The following is a 10,508-nucleotide window of genomic DNA, read 5'->3' on the forward strand; positions in this document are numbered from 1 at the left end:
ATTGTGCATCACCCAAATGTTCTCCTTGTTGGATATTGCTCACCAGGAGGAGAAGTTTGCAGGCTTGTCTGCTCCCTCATCCCCTAGTCGAGAGGTTTTCATTACCTCCCTGGGAAAAGGGATTTTTGAGGTCTTACGACTTTGCCCATTGTGGTATTACTTTAAATATTGTCAGGGTTAGCAGCCTGGACAAAGCAGAGCTAAGAACATGCATCTCTTTGAGCTGAGAAATGCGGAATCCAGTGACTGGTGCAATGCCTGCATTGCTCTGTAAATATTTGTTTATTTTTCCTGTGGAGGTTGTTCTGAGGGGAGAAATGTTTCTTCAGACCTGAGTTTAGGTAAACTTCTGCCATGAGACAGGTGATGGTGTTTCACTAGTTGTAGTAAAATGGGAAGTCGGAGAGTCTGTCTCCATTTTGCTCAACTTCACAGGTTCAAGAGGCTGATGACACATTTTCGGGCTATGAGATGTAGTGGTTTCATTACGACCTATGCATGCTGGTATCAATTTTCACTGCCCATACATCTTAAGTCAGGGGGAATTGGCCTGCTGGAGCCTGAATACGGGACTGGCTTCCAGCAGCCTTTGAGATCCTGTGCCTGCTCCAGCAGCAGCAGCCTCTCTGGGTCGATGCTAATCCCTTAATTTCACCATGACAGTCTCCCTCTCTGAGACATAGGTCTAAAGTTTCCCATACTTTCTTATGATTAATTCAGCACAAATAAGAGAAATTGTGCTCCCAGCAGTTCATGAGACTGGACCTGCAATTTTACAGCCAAAAATGAATGCAGTTTTCAGTCTGTGTTTGCACATATTGAATGCTATCTGACAGCAAGAGCTATTGCCCATAAAGGTGTCAGTGACATGAATGACCTTGTATAGTACAGTATATCATGAATCTCAGAGATTTGAACTCTAAATTCTCAAGGGCCTCTGAAAATCAAATACTATCAAGAAAGAAATGTCTATATTAATCTGATGTCAGCAGATCTCTCTCAGTCTTATCTTTACTACCAGCTCACCTACTCTGTTTATAAGGTGGCAGTCAGAATACCATCCGCTATCTAAATAGAGAGAGAGAGCCTCAGCTGTGTGGGTTGTCAGACTTGCACTGCAATCAAGAAGCTAAAGCAATTTATGGAATCTATTTCGGCGTGTGTAATACTGAATTGATTTTCTACTGTGATCATCAATGAAAGCAGTATTTCACTTGCATAGGATTTTAAATTGAAAAAATGTATCTCCATTAAGGAAATGCAAAGTCTATTCAGCCTCTCAGGAAGGTTTATGTTAAGAAGCAGCAGACGCTGCCCTATATTTATTGCTGATATTAGCTTCCCATCAAAAAATCACCTCACCTTTGCTTCCTCCTGGAGACATCATTCTTCCTGAAATTCTGTATATCAGAGACTCTGGAGGGAACACAGCCTTAATAAATCAGAAGAGAAGCTCAGAAGTCCTGACATTAAGAAATTTTATTAGAAACTTTACCTAGGCTTTCTTGCTCTTATTTCAAATGATTGAGCTACCCATTTAATTCTCATTGACTGTGCTTTGTGTTGTAACAATACACGGAAATATTACTGAGGAAATAGCTGGAGGAGGTATTTCATTTTTTTTGCAAATATGCCATCTCATGTGAGAATAGGGAAAGACTGGGACAATTTTCTAGGACGCTACTGAATCCTGTTGGTGATTTTTCAGAATGAGTTTGAACAACATCTGTCAGGTGCTTTTTCCCAGGCAGGAGAAGGGCTGACTAACCTCACAAGTTCTTTTTCCTCCAAAACAGGTGGTGTCTCCTCTGTCATTCTATGTTCTTTGACAGAAACCAGTTATTTGGGTAACATATGGTTTTCCTGGCAACACAGACATTTTTCTGTGCTGCAATGTCCACTGCTATACCACATCCCTCTGACTTTACCCCCAACAACTGCCAGTACATCTGCTTCAGTGAAAAGTGCTTCTTATCTCAACAGGAATGATTACACGATACACTGACTATTGGAAAAGTTTTACGGAACCACAAACACTTACTGATTCCTAGTACAGACACTGACTTGCAGCGTAAACGCGAGCTTGCGCTATGGATGCTCGCGAGCCATAAAGCCCCCGGTCCTGAGTGTATTTTGCAGGAGTGGCTTAAATAGGTTACTGATGTGCAATATAATCCCCAAAGACTTCCTTTAATCTTTCTCAATCTGTTGGGCCACTTTTCAGTTTTCTTATCCATCTATTAGGAGAGATCCAGTGTGGACTCAGAAATGCCAGTGATGAGGACCTCACAGATCTCAACCTGATCAGATGTTGGCTTCAAGCCATTGTTCATTACTCAGTGTATGTCTATCATTGCTCATGATCCAAAGCAAAACAAAATTAAATGGACTTTGTATCAGCCCTGTCTTTATCTTTAAAATAAGCAGTCTTCAAATCTATGTTCTTTCTACGAGTAGATGCATTCCCATGTTTCCAAACAGCTTTACAATCCCTTTTTTTTTTCCCCCACTGTATCTTTTCTCACACCACTAAGCTCTTGTTCATGAGCATGTCTTTCCTGATCAGCTTCTCCTGGATTCACATATTTCTCCTCTGTCACTAAGGAAATGGTTTTTAGTTTCCTCCTTGAGGAGTCTCACTCTTCAACAGCAGGCATTTTAGCCAAGGTCAACCTGTCTCCTTGTCTGGCGTGTTATTTCTCTCGCTCACCAGGCTGCTGTGTTGGGGTCCCCCCTCTGAACCTGCACGTCTCAGCCCTCCCTAGCCCCGGGGGAGGGCACTGGTGTTCGAAGAGCCGTCACCCCTTGGGACGTGTCCTGCTCACAGGCTTTTCAGCTGGCACATCCTTGTGGGAGCAGGACTGTACTACCCACCGTGTTCATGCAGAGCTGGAGCAAGTCATTTTGCCGTGCTGGGTGCTGCCTGGGCTAACTCCAGGCATGGCTCCCCTACTTGCTGTCCTGCTGGCTGCACATGAGTGGTTTTCTCTGTGTCTGATCACAGCAAGAGACATGCCGCTGTTGTTCACAGTTTGCATGAATCTGTAAAGAAAGACAGTTGTGGTGATGCTCTTCTTGCTGTCCCCTTGTCGCTATCTCAGTACCCTGGCCCGAAACCTGGCTCCACAGGTTTCCTTGTAGCTTGAGAGCACTTTTTCCCAGAGTCTCATCTGCAAGCAGTCTGGCTAACGGGCCGCCTCCTCGGGGACATACAACAGTGAAAAATAGACCAGCACATTTTGAAAGGGTTTAACGAACAATGTTTCTGATGGTAGGCAGGAAAAGAAAAAATACATTCTAATTTGGCCCCTAAAAGATCCTTGCTTTGGTCTCCTCACCAACCTCTTGGGTTCAAGCTGCTTCCAGGAAATCCTGTCTCAACGTTTCATAGTAGGTGTCCCTGATTTTCTGTCTGTCCAACAGAATCTCCCATTCAGAGTGAAATTAAAAAGGGGGGTAGGGGGGGAATGCTAAACTGCTGAAACTTGTGGTCATACTCTAGGAGCTGAAATTCTCCACATCTGCCTCGAGGTGCCGACATCTTACCTTCCCAGGCAGATGCAGGCTCTGAGGGAGGCTGTCCATCCATCCATCCATCCATCCACCTACGTGCTCCCTCTTCTTGTGACAGGACATGCCCGTGCCACTTTGGACAGGGGGACTGGGGGCTCGTCCCCTCCCAACTCTGCCTTCCCCCAGGGAACTCAAGCCTGGTCAACATCCACCTCGTTGCATTTAGACTTCTCGCCACTCATGCTAGAAATTAGTGTTGTGCTGCCCCTGTGCAAACCCCTGTGCAGGGGACCAGCGTCCCCTCCGTGCCACTCGCTGTCCTCTGCTTGCTGTCTACTCTGCAGGGCAGGAGGCACAGGGGCTGCCCGACACCCTTCTGTCCCAAATCTGACCTCTGTGTCCTGCAGCACAGCTCTGCTATTGGCATTTAACAACCCTCTAGTCCTTACCGGATTGAAAACTCTGGTGGTGTGTCCCAGCAGAGTGTTCGGGCAAGACTGATGCTAATGAAAATGAAACACATTTGCTGACTCTTAGCTGAAAAAATCTGGCTGACCTATATGCTGGGCTGGCAGTTCATGATGCCTTTGTACATTTTTTTCAGAAATTAACATTTTTCACACACCAATTGCTCCTCACTGTGATTTTTTTAATGTTCTGCAAGAGATGTGTAATATGTTAATGTCAAATATAGATTATTCCACACAGACTTTCTGTCTAATATGATTTCTATTTCTTGAAAATTCCTTTACCCTTAAATTTTATACCATTTGTAGAAACTCATGAGGCACATTGCAAGCAAACGGAAAACGGCATCAGGCTTGGAATTGAAAAATCTCCAATAAAAGGTACCAGGAACTGTGGAAGAAAGCGTAATTCACCTATTCATTTGGGAATAACATCTGCAAGGGAGAGAGAGATGAATCAGCAGAGCACATCATGCTAGCAATTTAACAAGTCAGCCAAAGCAACACATCAGTCAGCAAACCATTGCAACTAATACGTATACTGACTAGCAATGGATCAAGTTTCATGTGTGAAAGATTTTGAAGTTATTTTTCAGTGAATTAAATGTATATATCCAGAACTTTGATTCACAGCAATTAGAACAGAACTATTGTAAATACCAAAACCCAGCGCATAGTCAATATAGCAATTTTTGTCATTATGCACCAAGTCTGTGATATTATCTTTTACAAATTCGGGCTACCAGAATCACAATCGCTAACTTGGCTCATTTTCATTCAAGTGCAAAACTGAAGTCTGAGAAATACAATTATGTTCCAGCTGTGTAAAAAAGTAAAGGGATTTTGGTGTTTATCATAATGAGGTATTGAATGCTTTTGGCTACAAGATGTACTGAACTCTGTGGTGACTAGAAACAGGGGAAAAAAATGAAACTCCCGAACCAGTCTTTGTGGGGAAGGCAGGGTTTGGGTTTAAATCCATGTTTTCTTGAAACAATCTAATGGAGTAATATACAGGGCTTTCTTGTATTGGCCTTTCTCCCAGGCAGAGAGATTCGGTGGAAAAGGTCTGAAGTCGGCGAGAGAAGAAATATCCTGCCCTTTAATAGCTTTTCAGGCCTGGAGGCTGTGGCTATTTCATCTGATCTCCTCTGTAAGGCAAGCCACAGGACTCACCCAGTAACCATGCTAACCAAGACTGTGCTTTGGGCGACAGTGTGTTTTAGGAAAGGCGGAGGTCAAGCTCCCCCAGCCGCCCCGGGAGCCGCTCCTCTGCTGTTCCAGCCCCAGCTCTGAGGAGGTGGTGGGATAAGGGTTGTCTTCTCCTTGGCACACATCTGTTCTTGCCCAGAGCCAGGAGCTACTGCCGCTGCCGCCGCCAGCGAGGTGGTGTGCCATGCCAGAGGGGGGTGCCTGGCCAAAGCCGGCTCTTAGTGCCTGAGATTCTGGTAACCCACACTTGTAGAAAAGAAGATGAAAAATAAGGTCAGTAAGGACAAAAACTGCTATTTTGACTACGTGCTGGGTTTTCTGGTGTTTGGCAGGTGAATTCTGCAGCATCCTGCCATATTTTTAGCTGTATGCTACCAGGGGCTTGCTGGCAGTAAGTTTTTGTGGTGGATGGTTCATTTTCTGCCAGGTTTACCTGCTGGCTATGGAGGTTAACATGCCGTAACAGTGTAGAAATTAGACAGGATGGGAAGGGAGGGAGAATTAGAGATTTCCAGAGATAACTTGTTCTAACATATATTTTCTGTCCCAGGAGTATTTGTGAGTAAAATGTGCTTTTTTCTCCTAGGAAGAAAAGAATTAACAAGTCCACAGGCCTTATGACTTACTCACTGTATGATGCCCATGTTGCGCTCCACCAGCTTCACAAACATTATTCAAACTTTTTTTTTTTCCTAAGGTGGTAAGGAACATGCTTTATGATTTGTATTTGGAGAAGGGAGATGTATGAACTTACTGAATCCTGGAGAAAGTTAGTTTAGAGCTAGGATGTTAACAATCCTTGTTCACTGCACTTTTCTTGCACTAGGTACTGACTAAACACGTATTTTACTCCAGTCACAGTGAACAAATGGTTATAGGTAGTGACAAAGGCCCTGCGTTTCTTTGAAGGCTGGTGTAGCAATCCCCATGAGGGTGATAGAGTGTATTAGCATTGGAAACAAGGTGTATTTTTTTCACATTTTATGCATTAACAAAAAAAAAAAGTATACCAACTAGTTATGGCAACTGGAAGAGTATTAAAGAAGAATTAAATGAAGAATATTAATATTAAAGTAGCGTAACACTGGCTGAGGACAGGGCACATGATGGGGTATAGAACAGGCTGTGTCTAAAAGGTTCAGCATTTTACTGTATTTTCAAATATTAAATCAGGGTATATCTATCCCCAAATATTTTTAAAAGAATATGCCCACTTTTCAGATGGACCTTCATGAATTGCTACCTGCTTAAAGATCATCCTCAAACTCTGTGTGAACACTACTGTTCCCTTTTTGTGTTGTCTCCATCACAATGTAAACTGAAATATTTTTAAGGACACTGGCCCAGAAGCACACATCCTTTGTTTATTACTTGTATCTCATTATCCTGCAGAGAGATGCTTGCTTTTAACAGTTTCAGAAGGTGAGATCCTGCTGCCTGTAGCCTGAGATGTGTATAAAGGTATTTTGGCTTTGGCCCAGGAGCTTTGTGCCTTTCATCACTGAGTAACTGTCGAAGACCACTCGTCCCCAGATATGCCAGAATGCCTCCTAATTAATGAGTGAGATAAATTTATTTGCTACTTGTGCTTTCAGGGTCACTACAGATTTACAGCAAGGCATATATATGAAACAAGGCATCCTGAATAACTGCAGTGACTGAGGAACAGATTTTTTGGGGTCGGGGTTTTCCGAGACTTCAGTGAAAACTTTCCTGTAAAATGATGCCAACAAGTAAATCCAGCTTGTTTCCACAAGCAGGTTCCCACAGGCTGTCAGTGTAGAGAGGGCAAGAAATTTCACCTGGAGCCTGACACTGCTTTTTGCTAGAAGTGCTTTCCAGTTCTGCCCCCAAAGCGCTCCCCTCCCACCCACTGCAGGCAGCCACAGGAACCACAGCTGCTCTACTGGGTGTCCAGGGGGACTCCAGCTCATTTGACATTTATTAAAGTCTTTGAGCTGAAATGACTCATTCTGTGGAGAAAATTTCTGCTATTCATCCATTGTAAATGGATGGGAAATACCTAGGCTTTTCATGCTTGCAGCAGCTTGGCAAAAAATATGTTTTTGCCGCTGACCGTGAAATCACTTGTTAGGGATTTTGTTCCCTTTTTTTTTCTTTCTTTCCTTCCTTTTTTTTTGGATGTGGCTTGGGCACAGCAACTAAAAAGGCTCATCCTTGGCACATTTTAACAGGTAATTCTCTTTGCCAGCATAAATCTCTAGCAAACTTTGTCATCAGAAGAAACGGTAAGCTGAGCAAGGGGGTTGCTCCAGATCTTCAGATGCCTACCCCAATGCTGTCATAAGGAGAGGTGATGCGAAAATAACATCTGGGCACAACATGCTTACTTTTTCAAGATAGAGAACTCTTGTTTTGTGGTCTGCCGAGTCCTAATTTTGGGTAGAATTGTTGCTAAGACTATTAACAGCTGACAAAATTCTGCTTGTGCCAAAAAATGGGATGGCTACATCCCTGGTAAGGGTCACTTTTCTCCAGTTTGTTAGCAGCCTGTAGGGTTTTGTAACATAGGACATTTCAAGGTTGGACCAAAGATGGGGGAATCATCACAGGAACTGAAGATGCTCTGACTAAGCAAAGACTTCAGGACCAGCCCAAGGGACAGGTGTCTAGTTATTTGGGAGTATACCATGACTCAAAGAAGAAATCATGCCCAAAGAGTGAAATTAGTGTGGTCCTGTAGTCCTGACCAGAGCCCCAGTTCTGAGGAACGGACGTGGCAACTGGATTCTGCGCTTCTTGTGGCTTCACCCTGGTCTCTGCCTCTCTGGTGCTGGCAGAAGACACGTGTGATCAAACCAGAAACACCTTTTGTGAACCCTGTGTCGATTTACTCCATGAGATACAAATACATGTGGATCAGGACACCAACAGCCCAGGATAAAGTGTGCCTGTGGGCTACCGACCTGCTGTGGGGATCTCAGAGGTCCCCCTTTCAGAAAGGGCGATGAAAGGCAGGGATGTCTACCCCCATGGGGAGGGCTGCAGGCTCACCGGCCCCATTAGGTCCTCTGTGCAACCTTACCAGCTTCCAGGAAGACCAGTCTACAGCTCATCTCTCAAGGTAGAGGTTTATATAATGCAACATGACCAAAATATGTGCAACCAATAACAGACTATTCAAACGATGACCCTATCAGTCAGCAGGTCTCTTGCTCAAAGGACCAAATGGCCAAAGTCTCCCTGTCCGTGGGTGACTAGGGACTAAGGGATTTCTGTCTTCTAGGCTCCTTCTTATTATGGTTGAATTTAAAGCTCTTAGCTAATGCTTCTTCACTTATAACCCTTATCATTGCATATTTGGATGCATATGCTGATTCCTTTTAGCAGTGGAATTGCTGACGTGTTTGTTAATACTGCTAAAGATATGATCACACGTAAGATGTGGCAACCTAACCACTAAACTCACACAATACTAAAGGGGAAAAATTGTTTTTCCATTCCTCATTTTACATGTTAATCATCAAACCCAATATTTATACCGCTTTCTCCATTTACACATTTTTTCCCACAACATTTTTAATGAGGAAATTTCAATGGCTAAGACACAAATGTAATTTCCAGTCAGACCGAAGTGTCAGCTTGCATCCAGCACGTGGGGCCAAACCCGGGATCCAGGAGGCATTCAGCAGGGAGAGTCCTAGTAGGGGCTGGCCCTGTCCTCATCTGTATTTTATCAGCAGTTGTGCATCAACGCATGCCCAGGTTGCCTTCACAGATTCCCTGCTGACAGGGTTTGTGGATGACGTTACACTACTGTTTTTATCTTTTAACGTAACTGATTATTTTTAAAGATATGGACAAAGAAACCCTAAATATGATTCCAGATCTCTTGCATGTGTTATAGATAGGAATAAAAATGAAACCAAGTTGGTTAGGCTCAGCTGAGTTAGGATCAGAATTAGCCCAGGATTAGCAACTTTGTATCTCCAAATACACAAATGCAAATTCTTCCCTAGCAGACAAATTGAAAAAAACAACCCAACTTAATTTTTATTTCCATGGTGTAGAATTTTGCATGGAAATTCTGCCTCCTTGCAGTTGTACTGTGGTTTCAGCCCAGCCGATAACAAAGCACCACGCAGCTCCTCGTTCACTCCCCACCCCCAACTCAGGCCCTGGTGGGATGAGGAGAAAATATAAAGAAACGCTCGTGGGTTGAGACAAGGACAGGGAGGGGTCACTCCCCACTTATGGGCACGGGCAAAAGACAGGCTCAACTTGGGGAAGGAACAAAATCAATTTAATCTGCTACCAATCAAATCAAAACAAGGATATTAGGAAGTAAACCCAAACCTGAGAACACCTTCCCCCCAGCCCTCCCTCCTGCCCGCCTCAACAGGGAATGGGGGCTGGGGTCGGTTCCTCACCCCTGGTCTCTGCGCTCCTTCCTCCTCAGGGGGAGGACTCCTCCGCACCCGGGCCCTGCTCCGCCGTGGGGTGTCTCCCACGGGAGACAGTCCTCCACCAACTTCTCCAAGGTGAGTCCCTCCCGCGGGCTGCAGTCCTTCAGTCCCAGCCTGCTCCACGGAGTGGCGGCCATCTTGGGGGGCCTCCGCTCCCCTCCAGGGGCTGGGGGGGACAGCCTGCCGCCTCCCCGCGGGCTGCGGGGGCATCCCCTCCTGCCTTCCTCCCTGACCTCGGTACCCACAGAGGGGTTCCTCTCCCGTTCCAATCCCCCACTCCCTGCAGGTTTCCCCTCTTAAATCTGCTCTCCCACCCGTGTTTCCACTGTCCCTGAGGGGCTCGGCCTGGGCCAGAGGCGGGTCCGGCTTGGAGCCGGGGGAGCTTCCAGCAGCTTCTCTCAGGAGCCAGCCCTGCGGACCTTACCCTGCTGCCAAAAAACCCCCGCCACACAAACCCAGAACAACTTGGTACACAAATGGGCAAATATTCAGGGACAGAAAAAGGATTTCGCGCTTGTATATTACACTAATTTGGGAAGGAAAGCAGTGCAAATGGAGATGATCCATGAGAATGCAAACAGACCCAGAGAAATGAGGTGGTGGTCCTCTTGAAAAAAATGTTGCCATTTTGTTCACTGGTAGGTTCCCGATGTTTGTTTTAGACCGAGAAATTGCTTAAAAATAAAAGGGCACTGCTCAGATATCAAACTCCTGGTGTGACCGTGACTCAGTGAAATCGATTGAACCGGTGGGGGGACGGAAAGGAGCCCGTGCAGTGCCGCGATTTCCATGCCGTGCCGACAACACAGGGCCTCCAGTGGGAAGCGCAGCTCCCCGGACATATGTTTTCAATATCCGTAGGGTATGCCGCGATCGCTGCTGTGCAGCA

The sequence above is a fragment of the Haliaeetus leucocephalus genome, unplaced genomic scaffold (assembly GCF_000737465.1).
Source record: "Haliaeetus leucocephalus isolate CR32 unplaced genomic scaffold, Haliaeetus_leucocephalus-4.0 Scaffold795, whole genome shotgun sequence".
NCBI lineage: Eukaryota > Metazoa > Chordata > Aves > Accipitriformes > Accipitridae > Haliaeetus > Haliaeetus leucocephalus.